At 34.9% G+C, this 19726-nt stretch overlaps 2 long non-coding RNA genes across 2 annotated transcripts; both read left to right on the top strand.

Moving 5' to 3' along the window:
* The first annotated feature begins 388 nt into the window (after positions 1 to 388).
* si:ch211-150g5.4 lies at positions 389 to 5368 on the top strand. The gene is given in 4 exon segments (NR_170082.2): positions 389 to 576; positions 4324 to 4437; positions 4552 to 4579; positions 4676 to 5368. It is a non-coding gene; the product is annotated as a si:ch211-150g5.4 (long non-coding RNA).
* Positions 5369 to 11325: 5957 nt separating this feature from the next.
* LOC147840534 (uncharacterized) lies at positions 11326 to 13894 on the top strand. Its single transcript, XR_015509131.1, has 2 exons — positions 11326 to 11916; positions 12102 to 13894. It is a non-coding gene; the product is annotated as an uncharacterized LOC147840534 (long non-coding RNA).
* Positions 13895 to 19726: the final 5832 nt, after the last annotated feature.

The raw sequence follows: 19726 nt of genomic DNA, 5'->3' as shown, positions 1-19726 counted from the left end.
TTGTAATGTGTGAGACACCACACAACAGTCATCCCATCTGATTCATAACAAGACAGGTGACCTTAAGTTAGGCGACAACTGTAGGTGTATGTAAGAAGATGAGGCGAAGACATTCTGTAACACAATTCACATTTACAAGAACAGAAAGTTATTTCAGCTGAGAACAGTCTCCAAGTGAAAAAAGAAACATCTCACAACACTGTGACTAATCAGTGTCCCAATGACACAAAACATTGACTGTAAAGGATAAAAAAAAAAAGTGTCATCAAGGCTAAAACAACAGGTACAGCCAATAAGATAAGCAATGAGAATGCACATTTGCAGTCAGGTAAAAATGAAGCACCTTTGTAAAAGGGAAGGCCAGGTGGTGCCAAAAAAAAAAAAAGAATGAAGACAGACCAGTTTTTATATATATGGCTTTTCACAGTCTACATATGTACTCCAGGCAAGTTAGCGACACAGAAAGTTAGCACTGTTTCAGAAAAAAAGACTTCTCTGAGAGTAAAAGAACAATCATCTGGATTTAAGTTTACAAACTCTTCTGAACACATCATACGAAAGGAAAAGGCATCATGGGTAAGGAGCTTAATTTGGCACAGTGTGGCTATGTTCTCAAAATATACTTTTGATTGGTTTAAAGCACTTCAAAGAGCTATGTAGTCATTGCAAATGTCTTTTGAAGTTGGTCATGAAAAATAGATGCTGAATGACTGGATTTAAATGTATTTTAACTGATAACAATTTATGTCTGTGTCGGTGACGTGTCAGTGCATATTTTGCGTTGAACACTGCAACATGTTATGCTAAGCTAATATAGTTGCAGTAAACATTCAGGACTAGCATCACTGTTGAATAATAATGTGTTTTAGTCAGAAGATAAGTTTGTGTATATCGAAATCAGAATTTTTGCCTTTAACTGTTGAAAAAACTATTAAAAAGCCAACAAAGTAGAAGCTGGCAGTAATGAATAGCAGTATTTGAACATAGCTCTAATACGTCTTAATGACACATTCAAACCTCATGGTAAACAGTGTTATTTTTAATCATTTAAAATGATTCAGAAGCATAGAAAAAATTAAGGCCTCAAAAGGCCTGCAAATTAATCCATTTTGGAAATATCTACAAAACAAAGACATTTAAAAACCAAAACTTTGGCCTAACATTCAAACGGAATGCATGGAAGTTGGCAGTCCTGTCTAACCTACTAAATTACTCTAAAAATTCTGGGTTATTAAAACCAAATTATGGGTATAATACGGACTAAACCAACTGCTGAGTTAAGTGTTTTGAAACTTAATTAATATGACCAAATTTATCCCAATGCTTGGGTTAGTTTATATTTTATACAATTTGGGTTTAAATAACCCAGCATTTCTTAGAGTGAAGGATGTTAATTTGCATAAATAATATACTCAAAATAATGCTGAGGAGGCACACAAAGTCACAAAGAGTCTTTCTTTTTTATATAAATTAATAAATAAAAATAAACAAATATTTAAGTCCAGCTGTGTTGAATGCCCCCTTGTTAATTTTGCACTCTAGGTAACAGCCTGCGTTCTTGTCACATAGGCCCCTGGATTGCATTTTCTATTCGGAGGTCATAAATTAAACTAGCCATGCTAAACAGACCCTTGTGAAATATTGTCAGTTTCACTGTCTAATGTGGTGTTTTCCAATTAATTAATTGTATGCCACATTTAAAGTCGTAATGCATGATTTTATTCTTTGGTAACTGATTGAATTGTTGAAAATGGGTGTTGCTAAAAAAATGAAGTAAGACTAAAGAATAAACAAATTCAGAGCAAAGCATCCATGACCATAGACGTAGTAGAGAGGTCTCTGTCAGTCAGTATTTGGACAAGAGCACTCTTTTGCATGGTGTTACTATTGATAGGAGAAATTAAGCATTTTAAAAGCTTCAGAACAATGGCGTATATGCACAGACAATTAATTTCAAAAATCGATTCACTTAAGATTTCTTTAAAAAAACAAAAAAGTGATCTTTACTGTCTAATTGAAATTCGATATAAAGCGGGTCTTAGACCAAACAAGAAGCACTGCATTTAATTATATTTTATCACACCATGTCTTTAAAATATGTAAAATAGTTTTACCCTAGTATTTTCGATGGAATTTCTGCGCTAGGCTGTGGCTAATGACAGTGCCTACATTTAAAAGGTCTTTAGTGTCTTTTTATGCTTAACAATCAAATAGATACTTAAGTCTATTTAACTGATAATATTTTAATTACATTACAACATTGGTGTTGTAAAAGGAACCTTTTGAAATTTAAAATAGTCACCGGAAGTTCATCATTGGCTGAAACACTTGGTGTTCATGTCTATTGCTTTGAAAATAAAACTATTAAAAAAGCATGCGCTATGGGCACCTGTTGATGAAAACTTTGTAAACGCAACATAACTCAGGCTAAATATTGATTAAAATGGGCTTTTTCAAACATATTGCAAACTTTAAATTGAAAGTATAACCTATAAATGCTCTAGCTTATCATTAAATATTATGCATCTGCATATAACAGTAGCCGAATGTATGATTCTTTGAGAAATTGATTGTTTTGTCTTTCTTTTAGCATTGTAGTTATGACTTGTTTGTAGTGTTATCAACATTTAGGCTAGTTGTAGATGGCTAATTTTGTCTGGGTGCAGCCTACAACATTTTAATGATATTTTGGCAAGTAGAACGAAATAAACAAAATAACTTGAAAAAAGATTTGTTCATCTTACTGAACGAGATTCAAACCACTGAACTTCCCATCACTACTCAACATGCTGCAACTTAAGAAAACACCAGCAAATAAAAATAAAATGTTTGTTTGACAGCACATGTGCAAATCCTCATTTCACAAATATTTTAAGTTTTAAAACTTCAAAGTGGGGTCTTCCCATGCAAGACAAGCGTGGGGCTGGTGAGGGCTTCCTGTGAAAAAGTGAGGGCTGCCCACAAAGACATAACACCAATACTCCATTCAAATGGGGCTTCAGCATCAACGCTTGATGAAAGGCGGGTCTGAAGTTGGGGCTGACGCGATCGTCATAGCAGTGTCAGCAAATTAAACCAAGTCTGCAATCGGCTACTGTCTGAGCTGGGGTATTTGCTTAAAGTAATCTGATTGGCTGATGCTTCCATTAGCGCTTTAAAAGAAATTACTTCTGCAGCAAGCAACACCACTGAAGCAGCGCTGATGGACCCACAATTCAGTTCAAATCGATTGGATGCTTGAGTTACAGAAGACTCAATTTGAGTTGGGATTACCGAATTTAGATAAGGTATTTAGATATTGAAAGGTAAGGGCCTAGCTTTTTTTCCAACAAATTTTATCTATTAGAGAATTCCAAATAAATTTTCCCCTCGGAGTGATTCTTTTCTTTGACTGAAACATGTTCCTTTTATTTTAATTACTACATTTTAGATCGTAAATGCATTTGTCTTCAACTTTTGATTTTGGATCTTTTTTGACAATTACTTCAAATGACAAGTGGCGTTTCATTAAATGAGCAAGGGCATTAGGTATGGCTTTAATCACAGTAGAAAATTCTTTATGAAAAACAGGGAAATGATATTTAAACATAAAATCACCATATGAATAGAAGTTCCCTTGTGGATCAAATAAATCACAAAGATAATTAATATCTTTTTAATGCCAATTCTTATAAAAAATCTATTTATTCTTCACTAAGATGCTTTCGTTGTTCCATAGCTTTACTTTGTGCAGGGGAGAAATTGTGAGAGAAACATAATTTCCATGCCAGAAGAGCCTGTTCATAAAATTTAGAGAGTTTATTGGGAGTTTGGAAGGAGAAAAACTACAAGTTAACAAAAGGATGTCACCCATTCAAAGTGAACGGGAAGCGTTGACGCTGATACCAATGCCCTGTGTGAATTGGGAGTAATAGTATTACAGCATGCAATTTAATTTGATGGTGCTTTGCATTTATGTACTGTAATTATTGGTAACACTTTACTTAAAGGGGATGTTTAAGACAATTGTCACAATAATAATGCCTCAGGACAATCATGTTTATGACATATTTATGACGAAGATTTGGGATGTATTTATTATGTCAAGTTTATCTTTGCAGTTAAAATGACATAACTGAGCAAATGACACTCAATGACAGTTGTCATAAGTAAGCATAAAATCTCATTCACATTCATGACATCATGTCATAATTATAAAGGTTCCATGACAAACTTCTGAACACCCCTTTAAATCAAGTGTTACTTTTTTGTGCAGTTTTTTTTTATTACTATAAATGTAATTGTGTAATTCAAAGTGGTGTTTGTGTAATGTCCTTTTTCCAGATAGCTCCACAACAAAATCCATTGGGATAGCCGTTGCATTTGGGATCTTAGGATTGTTCGTGCTAATCTGTGTGGTGCAAATCTGCTGCAAGAAAAAGTGCTGTAAGCGTAAAAGTAAGCAAACATGAATTGATGCTAGTAGATGCTAGCAGTAGATGCTAATGTGAGCTCGTAGATATGTCGGTAAACATTAAGAAAATAATTGTGCTTCCATCTTTTCCTTGACAGAGCCTTCAGTGAAGGATAAAATTTTACAGTAAGTTTTTGTTGTGTGGTATTTAGTTTAGCAGAATAAGATTGTGCCGTTTTTATATGTGATTCGTTTTGACTTTTGATCTGTGTGTGTCCGCAGAAAAGTCGGGATAAAGAAATCCATGCCTCCATTTTCAGTTAGCAGGATCGTCGACAAGAAATAACCGTCATCACCGCACCTATTATTCTCTCGATACCTGTAAATAGTGTATATACAGCCTAGATTCACAACACTTATTTACACATTATGATGTGAAAGTATGCGTTGGTGTATTTATTTTCTTCAGTTCTTTGAAAAGTCTGAATCACGTTTTTGAGGTGAAGATGTTATTAGCAATGGGGATGTTGATGATTCATCGCTGGTTAAGATAACTTTCCCACAGATACGAAAAAGCACAGCACACTTTCATTGCTATCGAGATCGATTATCTTGTCTTTTAGTCTCAATGCCTGACTCTGTTTCTGTCTATCTTGTTTTTCAATCTCATCACAAAAATACACAGGACAATTCTTGCTCTCAAGCTAAATCGTTACCACATAAATGTGAGTTCAAAGGCCAACACTTAGACTGAAGAAAAAAACTGTTGCTTCAGTTCCAGTACATGGATCATTTCTTAATCGTGGAGGAAGCAATGTCAGATGATTTAATTCCTGTTAAGTAATATTATGTGTGAGATGTAATGTTGATAAGGACTCATCAAGTATGTGGTTTATAAATAAATGTACTATAATATTTAGAAATTACTCTGTGATGAGGATAAATAAATAAAATGTTTCTGAGATTAAAAAAAAAAACATGAATTTCATACTTTTTTTAAAGACTATATATGTCGTTTATGCTTATATTTAACACCATGAAAAAAAATAAAAGTGGACACTTAAATTCATACAAGACATTTAGATTTTTTATATGTAGAGGTTTGAATACAGTAAGTATGCTGTTTCATTATAAACATATCTGTTCCACTGAATGACCATAAAATACTTTTTACTGAATATTAATACGGTAAAAGTATTGGTCAACCCAGGCTCTTTCTGAAAATGTACCATTATATATTTCTGGAGAGCACCAAATGCGTTCCAGGAGTTAATTTTTTTGCAGTTTTTGTTTTCACAAATCCACCAGAGGCCGCTGTGTAGGCTTTTTGAGATCTCAAATATATTTTGCAAGTGCCATTCACGCCTGCTGTTCACATATAAATCCATCAGAGGCCGCTGTCAACTGACTGACTGATTGTGACCCACCTTCTTCCTTCCTTAAACGCAACCAATAGTGTTTTTAAAAGCACAGATTGACCCGCCCACCTACTTTCCTAAACCCAATCAACAGTTTTAAAAAGCAACCCAGAAAAAGAAAAGTCCTCGCCTGATTTTTACCATGTTTTTAGATTTTACCTCATTTTCACCCTGTTATTTACTTATTTATTTTATTTTATTTTTTTGGCTTCTAATTTGTCTTACCCGCTTTCTGGAACCGTTCTTCTCTGACTCAAACCCTGCCATCGTGGTCAACTCCTGTCTGTGTCTCAAGTCTGCCAACATACATGGTGAGCTACAGAACAAACTAGTAAGTGTGGAAAAGCCGTCCATATGGAGGTAAAAAAATCATACCACCCCATAGCGTTCATTTTAAAGACGAAATGCAGCCATACGTACATCTGGCTACATAATTCGCAATCACCAGAAATGTATATGGGGCTACGTATTTTGAATGGGCATTTCTTGGTATAGACTGGCAAAGTCTGTGTCATCAATAAATATTTACTTAATACTAATAGCCCTAAATGAATGACAATTATGTTCTGATGCTTAGCTTGTTACTTTGATGCTAACATACTTGATTCCAAAATCCATTGCTTTCAGCTGTATTTTTCAAATTTTCTCTTTAAAAATCACAATGGCATTATCAAGATTGGCATTTTTTTGTGGAGAGTTCCTTCTTTTAAACTAGAGACATGCAGAATGGAAGGAAAAGCTATTATTTATTAGTAGCTAATAGTAGTAGGTAATTTCAAAAAGCCATTACATACTGTAAATAATCCTCTATACTTTTCTTGTCTACCTCCTAAAAATGCTACTCTCTTTTCTTTTCTTTTTTTTTTTTTTTTTTTTTTAATAAATGGCCCCTCGCTATAATGCAATTCACCTTTCGAGGCCTCACGGTTTCTCACGGTGTGTGCGTGAACTTTGTAACGACATTGACGTTGTAACTTACAGCAAATGTATCAAATAATTATAAGAAAAGTTCTTACTGTAGTATTTCTCACAAACACTACATGAGATCAGCTTCCTTTATGTCTGTTTATTGTCTGACGCAGCCGAGGGAGGAGATTAAGGGGGGAGGACTAGCCTTGCGGTGCAGAACAGCAAAACCGCCACCTAGTGCAAAAATGTATAAAACAGAATCTTTTTAAAGGTAAAATGAAAAATATGATGGGTGTTTTAAGCTGAAACTTTACAAACACATTCTGGAGACACAAATGATTCATAATAAATCTGAAAATAGAGGGGTAACCTAAATTCCCTTTAAATCAACATTAAATCAATATTTACTCTTATTGTTTTTATGAGGCTATTAGTGCTTGTTATAAATGATGTATCTGTGGGCTTTATTATTTACTGCCCTCATAATATTTAATTAAATACCATAACCTTGCTTCCCCTCCCCCACTTCTGGTCACATGACATGCCTTCAGGACTGGGCTAAATGGGTTTCATTTCTGCCCTGCTTTGGCAGGAAGTAGTGGTTCAGACACAGATGATACAATAATATTCAGATCCTTGTTCTCATCATCATCAGGCATCTGAGGACATTCAGATAATTTGAACATAAGATGGATCTCTTTATATTTAGGAAAAGCATTCTGAGATGGACAATATTTCTGTGTTCCCATTTGCTACTTACAAATGCTTTAGAACATTATTACCAATCTTAATATATGTTTTGACATCAAGCTCTTAACGTACTTAAAAAGTTTTGTGGCCACCTTGTAGTGAAAAATAAATAAATAAGAGAAAAAAATATATAATAACTAATTTTGTCTGTTGTCACGAGACACCAATACATACAACCCCAAATCAGAAAAAGTTGGGACAGTAACGAAAGCACAATTTAAAAAAGAAAGTAAATAAATTTAAATTTACTTTGACCTATCTTACAACAAGTTTTGTAATTAAGATTTGATACAAAAGCAGCATCCAAGAAAGGACTAGTCTTTTAGGAGCAAAGATGGGCCGAGAATTGCCAGTTTACCAACAAATACATGAGAAAAGTATTGAAATATTTAATCAAGAATTATCATTCATCAATAAGCGATATCACCACATGGGCTCAGGGCTGCTTTGACAAACCTTTGTCAAAACAAAAAGCCAGTTAAAACTGTACAATGCCAATAGGAAGCCCTATGTTAACAGTGTCCGGAAGAGCAGTCGACTATTTCATAAAATTTTCTAAATTTTATTTTACTGTTTTTCTTTTTTTTACTGAATATAACCCAAATACTCATTCACATGAAATAAATATATTAATTAATTAATTAATTACAATAGTGCAGAGAGATAAACAATTTTCCTTTATTGCATTAATGAATTTGGTAAAATTCATCCTCCTCCAACAAAAAAATTAAAAAGTATGTAATTTTAATCACTGAACACCTACATCAGATTGGCACAATTTGACTTAAAACATCAAAAATCTGACTACATATTTTGTTGTTGCAGTTGACCTAATCCTCTCTGCTATTTTAGCCTCTCATTGTGTCTCTATTATCATGCTTTGTCCCTTACCTGCCTTTAATGCTGTTGCTAATTCTAAATAATTATTATTTTTTTGCTTTGTTCTGTTGAAGTCAAACCATCCTATCTAGTGTGGTTGTTTGTTTCCTCTTTGGTCTTTGGTGAATGTCACTATGTTTTTCATTCAGTTGCATCAGTATCTCATAGCAGCAAAGTAAACCGCAAACCAGACTGAGTTTTATTAGCTGTTAAACTGCTGCAGCTCTGGGGACGTTGTTTCCTGAGCTGGCAGGCAGCTAGTGAAGGTCGTTGCGGGGATCTGTAGGAAGTGAGAAACAGCAGTTAACATCTGAGGTTCAGAGTACTTCTGTGGGACTTCAGTTTCACCTTAAAGATTATCAAAACTCTTTATTAAGAAATTACACAGACACTGGCTTGGTTGCATTATATGTAGGACTGGTACACAACAAAATTATAAATCTGATTATCTACTCACCCTCAGGATGTATTGTGGCTTTTTTTGCAGAAATAATTGGAGGATACTTGTGTGCTATGTAGAGAAAACGAAAGAATGAATGGATTACTAATAAGAATACCATAAGGATATTTATTAATAATCTACTTTGAAAATGTTGTAGACTTATTTTCTTTCTCAAAAAATACAAATAAAGATAGATAGATAGATAGATAGATAGATAGATAGATAGATAGATAGATAGATAGATAGATAGATAGATAGATAGATAGATAGATAGATAGATAGATAGATAGATAGATAGATAGATAGATAGATATGAAATAAAATAAACCATTTGTAAAGTAAATAAATTTAAGGAAAGAGTAAGCCAGTAAGTGACAAAAAATAAAAATAAAATGTTGTAGGCTAATTCTAAATCTAGCACATTTTTGTTAAGTTATGTCTCTGAATTGTTACTATGTTGTATTTTTGTATTGTCACAATTGTCAAACTTTCAAACGAATCTTAATTGGATTCATATGAAGAATGACTTATGTGTCAAAATATCATATGCTGTGCCTAAACTAGCATGGCTTCAAAAGCCTCAGCTTACACAGATTGAATCATATAAGCTAACATCACGGTTCCTTTAGTCAGCTGTGTTTCACAAGCGTGCACTCCTCTGTGTTCAGTGGAAACGAGAACATAGGTTAATTTAAGTAAATGTGACATCAAACTGAGGATTTGTTTATTCCATGAGTGTTTGCTCCTGTAAATTTCCGCTGGCACTTTAATTAAACCATAATAAATTAAATTGTCAAAATTAGTCGTCATTTTTTATTTATTATTCCATGGTAATTGTAAAATGACCCAAACCTGAGTCATATGATTCAGTTTGAATCATATGAACATGCCAACTAACTGAATATTTGAAGCAGCTCAAGAAGTATCACATAAGAAATGTGTGATGGAAACAGCAACCAAAAAAAAAAAAAACGTATGTGTGACCAACTTGGAAACATTGTGCAAACAAAAAATGGTGTAAACAAAAGCATGGATTGTGTGGGCGATATAGTGTTGAATGCATTGATCTGCCCGTGTATGGTATCTTAACAGTAGTGTAAAGAAACAAATTACAATTAAAGCTGCAAGCAGCGATGAAAGGGACCTGTGGTCACCATCGCATGATGACCATGACAAAGAACAGTGAACGATAATAATTTAAGCTGATAAATATATATTTTTTTAAAAATGAGAAAATTGCTGATTAATGCCAAACCTTCTGCTGTCAGCAGGTGGCGCTATGACTGTAACTGAATATTGACATGTAGATGCCTTAAGGAGAGGAATCTCATGTGAATTTTCAGGCAGATCAGACATTGTGTGTCATAAGTTATAATAACTTATAAGAAGTTATAAGAACTTCCTCCTCCATGGCGAAACACTCAACTTTGTCAGTCCACCACCTTTAACAAAAACTCAAAATCTTCACAATTTCACATCACAAAGGCCTTTGGATTAAACTAATGAAACATGGATTTGATCTAAAAATATTTCTAGAAGTTTGTTACAGTGTAAGACATGCCATTTCCCATTGACAACAGGTGGCGCTATAATTGTAACTGGATATTGGCATGTAAACGTGTTCAGGTCAGGACTGTTTTTAAATGAGTGGGCTTTGAGGCAGATCAGACACTGCATGCCTGAGTTATAACAACTTCCTGTTTTGTGTTGAAGGCCACCACGGACACGCCCTTTGATGATCTTCCCAATTTAACATCGCCAAGTTCTTTAAACAAGAAATGCAGATCAGATAAAACCCTAGGGGGGGTTCGTTAAAGTATAACATAGAAATTGAAAAAAAAAACTGCACTTTTTTGGCAGAGAAAGTTAAAAATATCCGACTTCCTTTTAGGTTTGAGATTTTGCTCCAAGAGACCTTTTTGTAGGTATTGGCATGTTCAATGTGTGTGCCAATTTTCATATGTGTGCGTGAAATGTAGCTCTGGGGCCAATCGATCAAAATTGCGTAGGTGGCGCTGTCTAGCCACTTTGCCACACCCACTTCTGAAACCCATAACAAATGTAAATGTTCGACCTTACGGTGAGTTTTCGAGTATGTTTAGACCCTCAAAATGGTGATTCACTCTAGCGAATTAAAAGAAGAAGAAGAAGAAGAAATTGAAATGGAACAAATTAAATAAGGCCTATGCATCATACGGCCTTGGTCCCTAAATACTCAAGCTACTGTAATTGAATTGTTAATTTTGATTAAGAAGTTTTAAAAATGTGTACATTTACTCCCCCGTGAGTACGTTTTAGTGTTGTATCTGTACTTTTACTCCACTCTTTCTTTCAACCTGCTGTCACTTATTATTGTTTATGGGGATTTATTATTATTATTATATAATATTATAATATTATTATTATCACTTTACTTTTTATTATGGGGATTTTGCAGAAAACAGAGTAGAAGCATTGAAAGTGTCCAAAAATGTCCAAAATCTTTACACGAAATGAACTAGAGACTAAAATCGCCAAATAGTCTTAAACAATAACTACAGCAAATGCACAACATCCCATACACTACAACACATCATTACTCTTGAGTACTTTTAAAGGACAACTTTTCACTCATTCCTTGAGTAATACTTTCAACATATACTTTTATTCTACTTGCACTACATTTTTGGGCAAGTAATGGTACGTTTACTTGAGTATAATTTTTTAGTGATCCTTCCACAATGTCTAAACTATAAAAACTAAAAGAAAGAGAAAAATAAAAAAATAAAACAGCAAAAGCTGCTAAATCATAGACTTAAAGGTAAATAAATGTGGGTCTGGGGTGTTACCTCTTCAAAATACCTAAAAATACCTAAAAAGTACAAATGTGTAACACATAGTACCATAAAGGTGAACTAAAAGTGAACCAAAGGTACAAAAGTGTACCCTAAAGGTACTAATGCCCACCTGTGCAGTACAAAAGTAAACACACTGAAAGTCTCTGCAACTTTTTTTTTTTTTTTTTTAATTTTAACATTCATTTTAAAATGTAAAAATTTAGTTATTTTGTTTGGGCATCTACACTACTCCAGCATAATTTACCTGTGAAAACAGAACATTTTAAAAATGCTAAAGACACATTTTTAGTTTGAAAACACTAGTGTTATAGTTGCAACATTATCTCATTCTGAAAACGTAACCCTATGCTCCTGTAGATCATAACTTATATAGCCAGAAGTACGAATGGCTGCATTTTGCCTTTAAAACTAACACTATGCTGGTGGTATAACGCCATTCTTTTTCAAGCTTACTAGCTGACTGCTTATCTCAGTATGGAAGGCTATCCTGCTACCAGTTTGTCCAGTTAGCATGCCATGTATGTCGAGGGGGTTTGAGTCAGGCAAAGACCGGTTCCAGAAATTGGGTAAGACGAAAACAGAGGCCAAAAAATAAAACAAACAAGTAAGTAAAAAGGTGATAATGTGGTAAAATCAGGCAAGGACTTTTCTTCTTCTGGATTGCTTAAACAGTTGGGTTTAGGGAAGTGGGTGCATGGGTCAGTCTGTGCTTTTGAAAACACTATTGGTTGGATTTAGGAAAGGAGGGGTCAGTTAATCAGTCAGTCAGTTGACAGCGGCCTCTGTTCAAGTACCTTAGCTGCCTAGTGTCTAAAGAGAAAGGCGCATTCGCATTTTACTGGATTCGGTGAAATTTGGTGATGTACATTATTGATGTTAAAACATTCAAGCAAAAGATCTGAACCCAACACGATTTATTTATTCCACTTGGAGTCAGTCATTTTGTTAAAGAATCAATAATTTTAAACACGGTGCACTTTCAGATCTAAACCTCAGCAGGATGTTTTCATTCACTATGTTAAACACTGCACGGAAGGTCATTTAAAAAGTAAATTCAGTTTTTACTTATGAAATTTGGTGCCAGTTTATCACGAAGTGACCCTTTTGTTCTCTTTTACTCATTGGATGGAAACGCTAATTCACGCACCTTTTATGCAATATTCCAGTATTGCATATAAATTTAATTTTCATCTTTGGATGGAAACATAATTAATGACATCATATATATATTTTTTTTTTCTTCCGTGAAAAGGAAAACATCTTCTGAAGAACACAAAAGAAACGTAGAATTTTGGCTTAAACTACTATAATTACTTTAAGCATTCAGTACATGCAAATCTTTTTTTGCACATATCTGTGATCTACTAACTAACTAAGGCTAAATAAAACCACATTTCACATCCTACTTACTTCCGCTGTCACAGTCAGAGCACTGAGACTTTCTGATTCTTATATAACCAACGTGAACATTGTTTAGTTGCTTGATGAGTAGCTTGTTGACAGCATGGAAGTTCACATGTAAGGGAAAGATAGTTAAGATGGATGATATGCACAGAATCCCTCATTTAATCATCATGTGTGGCAGATGCTATCTGTGCGGGAGCAAAAACACTCAGAAACCACAGTCATGACTAAGCCGATATCAGTTATTCACACTGCGAGGAAGTGAGATGTCAGAGTAACCCACAAAATCTCCATCATTTTCTTATTTTCTGTTAACCTGTAGGTATTTCCTTTTATCCATGATGACACACATGAACAAAGGTGTAGTATGTGAAGCGCAAAAGGATTTCTGCTACTATTGAAGTTTCAGCTAGTGGGTTTTGTGGCTTGGTTCATTTTTCAGGTTTTATTTTCGATGTTTTGTTTATTCTCAGGCTTACTTTTAGTGAGAGGTGGTTTCTTCTTAAAACTGCTTTGGAACTGTTTTTGTTATGAAAAGTTGCCCACAATTGAATTTAACTGGAAATTACTTTTTGAGTGTACTAAACTGGAAAAATGGATGCAAACAATGTATATGGGTTGAATTTTAACAGACAAATGAATTTGAATAATGTTCAACTTAAATAGTTTGTTTCAATTCAGCACAAAAAAAAAAAATTGTTTGCGAAAATGTCAATGAACATTCCTAAACTGCATCTCAAACTTGCACACTTACAACCACACCACTTGAGCTGTAGTTAGAAGCATAGTTTCTGGTTGTGTCATTTTTAATGTTCCAAGATTTAAACTTGGAATGATAAAAAAAAAAAAAAAAAAAAAAACATTTAAATCATCTTTCTTAATTTGCTTTTAAAGTATTTTTCACAGTACAGTTTTAGCCATCTTCAGATTGACAATTGCGTTTTCTAGACAGTGCTCTTTAAAATAATATATTCCATTTTAAACGCAGCCGACCTATTACTTAATAGCAGAATTTATATTATTTCTCCAAAGCTTGTAAAACAAACGTGTAGCATATGTTAAGGCTTTTATTTTATCGTACATTTTCATAAATTAAGGTATGCAGCTGTCACTGGGGTGGTACCTTTTCAAAAGGTACACATTTGTACTTAAAGGGTCCATACTGGTACCTAAATATTTTAAAAGGAACACTTTTGTACTTTTTAGGTACTAATATGTACCCTTGAGGTACAAATTTGTACCTTTTTGAAAGGTACCACCCCAGTGTCAGCTCACGTACCATTATTTCTGAGAGTGGTTATTTAATGTATTTGAAATGTAATAAATCAAAATCTGCCATGTCCTGTTGCTGTTTTCATGAGGCCATATAAAGCACGAGTGGTTTCACTTTCTCCAGAGTGCTCGCAGTCACTTGTGTGCACGTCTATGTTTGAAATAACAAACTTCTTGAGCTGATGATAATAACGTATGCATGATTATTGAAGTGCCTCTTACATCCGTTCCTTTCCGAAAAGGACAAATGAGAGAGTGAAGTATGAAAAAACAAAAGAGATGCGGGCAAAAAGCAAAGGAGCAAATGATTGTTTCAGCAACCTAAAACATGAACAAACTGCCATCTTTAACTATTATCATCACCTTTTGGACTATTATAAACTGGGAATGACAGAATTACTTTCTAACAAGAGGTTACATGTGCTGGTGAAGATTAAAAATACAGATGAGAGGTTTGCACTGACTGTGGGCTATGTTGCTATGTTGTGTTGTTTTTTAACCAAATAAGGAATAAATGTATGCTATGTGAAGTAGCGTTGGGGTCCAGTTCACCTTTGTCGAGTCCAAGTCATGACTAAGTCCTTAACCAGTCGAATACAAGTCCAAGTCAGAGTCCAAAAGGGGTCGAGTCGGACTTGAGTCCGAGTCCTTAACATCCGAGTCCAAGTCGAGTTCAGACAGTCTTATAACTCCTTTATTAATTTTCTTGTGGCTTACTCCCGTATTTATCAGGGGTCGCCACAGCAGAATGAACCGCCAGCTAGTCCAGCATATGTTTTACGCAGTGGATGCCCTTAAAGCCGCAACCCATTCACTCTCATTCACACATACACTCACACACCTTTGCCATCCTAGTAAATTCAATTTTCCTATAGTGCATGTGTTGGACTGTGGGGGAAACCGGAGCACCCGGTGGAAACCCACGCCAACACTGGGAGAACATGCAAACTCCACACAGAAACACTCCTGGCCCAGTCGGGACTCGAACCAGTGACCTTCTTGCTGTGAGGCAACAGTGCTAAGCACTGAGCCATGGTGCAACCTAAGTTAAAAACGATTGAAAATTATAATAATAAAATGATAATAATAATAATAATAATAATAAATCAAATAAAATTTTCAACTAACAATTCAACTGTTAATTTAATATTTTAAACTTTTGACACATTTTTACAAAATGCATTGGATTTATTATTTTTTTTGTTAGCTTGCTTAAAATGAAAATGAAAATAGGAGGATATATGTAGAACTTTTATTATTTTACAAGACTCGCACGTTTGACAATTATCTCATACCACTTTCTCACATGTCTTCTGTTTAAATTACGCTTACATTACCAAGGCAACAATGCATTTTTATTAACATTAATTCCAGAGAACTCGGTTATAAGCCCCATTGTGGGAAATGAAACCATATCCATGCCGGCTGACCCAGATCTGCACAGAACATAAAGGTTCATCAATGAGAGACCATTTGGCTTCGCTGTTGTCTTAACAGGGAATTAACAGTCAGAAGAAATTTGTTCTAAATATACAAAGAGTGAATAAATAATGGGGGCGATTGGGTGCAAATTAAACCCAGAGGGAATGAGACTGAATAAGTCCAGCGCAGATTTCTAGGCTGATGATCTGGGTTCGCCTGTTAGTGATAGCCTAAAACAGAGTTCTCATTATCTACATTAAATGGTCCAAATCTTAATTTTTTATTAAGATCAAAGGTATGAAACAACTAATATTACATAACTTGTTTTTAATAAACATCCATAAAATGTATCAAAGACAGCACGGTGGCGCAGTGGTAAGCACAATCGCCTCACAGCAAGAAGGTCACTGATTCGAGCTGGCTTGTAGCAAAATGAACACATACTTATCTGTTCATTTAGCTTTGAACTGTCTATTTTCTATATCAAGTTTTCTTTTCCGTGAGGTCTACATCTTCATCTATTCAAATGATTGCTTTGCTGCAGTGTGTTAAAGCAGGAGTGCACACAATTATCCAGCTTGATCATTAGGCCTGGCCCTAACCAATTTGGAGCCCTAGGCAAGATTTCAGATGAATTCCTGTAAATTCCACTGCTAGAGTACATTTACTCATAAGAAACTTATTAGCTTTGTCTTGGACATTCTTTCATTTTAATAAAGCAAGTGTACATTTAAATTACTTGGAAAGAAGTTTTTGCAACTGTGGGACACGTCGAAAAATAAGCAGCACTCATGCATTCTGAAACCTTTGTAACGGCCTTTCATGCTGAAGTGTCGGCACAGTGAGTGCCATGGATTGCAAGTGGATTTAAAAAACAATAGGATTCAATTCAATTCAATTCAGCTTTATTTGCAAAGCGCTTTTACAATGTAAATATCGTCATAGTAACTGGATCAGGGTAGTTCAGTTTTTAGTGTTTAAGTTCAGTTCAGTTTAGCTCAGTTCAGTGTGGTTTGAAGTCATTATTCAGAGTCCAAACACTAAAGAGCAAATTCATCGATGAGTAGCTTTTCAGATCCTGAACCATGCAAGCCAGTGGCGACAGTATCCTCAGGTGGAAATAGAGAATAAAAAGATTAATTAGCGTAGCTGCTGTTCATAGTGTATATAAACAAGATGTAGAAACTTGTGTGGAAACCGGCTAAGTGATGCATTGAGTGTATGCTTTACTAAACAGATAGGTGTTTAATCTAGTTTTGAACTGAGAGAGTGTGTCAGAGCCTCGGGCATTATCAGGAAGGCTATTCCAGAGTTTAGGAGGCATAAAGGAGAAGGCTCTACCTCCCATACTCGACTTTGCTATTCTGGGTACTACCAGAAGCCCTGAGTTTTGAGATCTTAAAGAGCGAGCTGGATTATAGCGAGATTGAAGGTTGGCTAGATAAACAGGAGCTAGATTATTTAGAGCTTTTTAGGTGAGAAGTAATATTTTAAATTCAATACGAAACTTAACAGGATGATGATCTTATTTTATCTAAACATGCTATCAAGCAAAAAGGAGGGATGCCGAGTCAGGGAGGTAAGATTAGGCCTAAAACAGGTTATGATTAAGATCTAAAAAGACAACAGATAATTCTGATTCATTCATTAAATTTCTTTTTGGCTTAGTCCCTTTATTTAATCAGGGGTCACCACAGCGGAATGAAACACCAACTTATCCAGCATATGTTTTACACAGCGGATGCCTTTCCAGCTGCAACCCAATACTGGGAAACCTTCATACACACTCATATACTACGGCCAATTTAGTTTATCATATTCCCTATAGCGCATGTGTTTGGACTGTGGTGGAAACCGTAGCTCCTGGAGGAAACCCACGCCAACACGGAGAGAACATACAAACGCCACACAGAAACACCAACTGACCCGGCCGTGGCTCGAACCAGCAACCTTCTTGCTGTGAGGCGACAGTGCACCACTGTGCTACCATGCAGCCCACAGATAATTCTGTAAAACATATTTTTTTGTATCTTATGGAATTGGCAAATGAATTAATATTCTTGCAAAAGACTTCTTAAATGAGCTTAATGACACACTCCAGAAATGAAACACGTGAGAAATGACACACTCCAGTTGTGTCTGTGTTCCAGTAACATTTAGGACAAATTTATGTTATTTATTTAGAATATTAATTGTACAATAATACTTATAATAATAATAATAATAATAATAATAATAATAATAATAATAATAATAATAATAATAATAACTTTTATTTGTTGAAAATGAATCTAAATATTTTAATATAGTTATTCATAAAAAATATTATATTGAGGATAGGTCATGGTCCTCAGTTCAAAAGACAGTGATGACATCAGAATAAAATTATGCATAATTCTGAATAATTTCTAAATAAATGAGATGAATTATTATGCTACACACATATTCCTCCACTTTGTCATTGACTCCATATAAATATATAGACTATTTTCAAATCAGAAATGTGTCATTATCAGATTCTCTCTTGCATATTCAACATGTAGGGCAGATTTTCTACCACTCAAAATCTGTAATGTTTATTCTCACACAGCAGACTTACACTGTGGACACAGGCACACTCAATCTCTCCAAAGTCTCTCATCAAAATGTTACCTGAAAATTAAGTTTTACACAAACCTCATTCTATCTTTTTAAAAGATTATAATATTGCTTGAATTTGCGGACTAAGTCAGTCAGCATGCAAAGGCTACACTGATTCAGAAGTTGTGATGATAGATGCACAGCTTTAATGGAAAGAAAGTCATTGCAGACGTTTTTAGCCTTTATTAATTTTAACGTGCTTTCAAGCCAAAATAAAGCGAAAGCACAATTTTCTTGAACAGCTCTTGCAGTTCTGTCACTTGAGATCGTCTGTGTTGATGGTACTTTCACTTTCATAGAAAGAATAAACATTAGGGGGAAGCATTGGAAAATGAAGTGGGATGATGGGGGGGGGGGTGTCATTACAAGAGTCACACAAACTTTGAATATTACGGAGTCCGGATTTGAAAAACCCTGGCCTAAATCAAGCGCTGGACGCATCTTTCTCTGGCTCAGAGCCAAAGCGCAAAACTTGTTATTCTTGTTATAGTTTCATGCTGCTATTTATTTATGTTTAATCTCTTTATTTGTGTTGTGAATGATGTGGACTCGACTGGACTGGTGATGTTTTTATGTCCAAGTCCGAGTAAAAGTTTACAGAGACAAGTCTGAGTCCAATCAAAACTGGACTCGAGTTCGAGTCCACGGTCGAGTACTCCAACACTAGTGTGTAGTTTTTCTGCAGTTGGTAACCTATTTGTGACTGTAAGAGTCTGTATCTGTTCATATGTTGCATTTATTTTATTTATTTTATATAATCGCAGTTTGTTTGTGATGAAACAATTTGCTCCATGTGTTTTGTCGGGCTTCTACTTTTTTTGTTCGTGGTTAACTCTCGTGTTTGTCCTTTTCTTTCTGAAAAGATAGGATGATAGAGACACTACACTAATCACACACATGTTATTCTTATCATCTCAGTTCATTATATCAAATATAGATGCAATCATGAGCTCCTGGAATAAAGCAACAACCGCTCGCACTTTTAGACAACCTCGTCAAACAACAGGAAACGGCAGATTTTGTTCTTCTTGGTTTTGTGTCTGTACATCAATACAACAACAACGTTTATTTTAGCTGGGGTTGACTATGGCTCATTATTATATGCATATAGTATTACGGTGTAATGTCTCGACTGTGTATTTAAAACATGGCGGTTTCTTTGTTTTCATTTTGCCTAGCTCCACACGAGCTCATGACATATATCTGTAACCAATCAGCTTTCAGCTGTATGTGTAGCTCCACTTTTTGGTACACTTTCTCATGTTTCGTACCCTTTCGAAAGCATGCCGAAAAGGTGGTTCATACCGTACCACTCAGTGGAAATGGGCCATAAGCGGTTGCTTACCTTGCTTATTGGTTA

Source organism: Danio rerio, chromosome 15, assembly GCF_052040795.2.
Source record: "Danio rerio strain M-AB ecotype USA chromosome 15, GRCz13ab, whole genome shotgun sequence".
NCBI lineage: Eukaryota > Metazoa > Chordata > Actinopteri > Cypriniformes > Danionidae > Danio > Danio rerio.
This window is presented reverse-complemented; position numbering and strand designations above follow the sequence as displayed.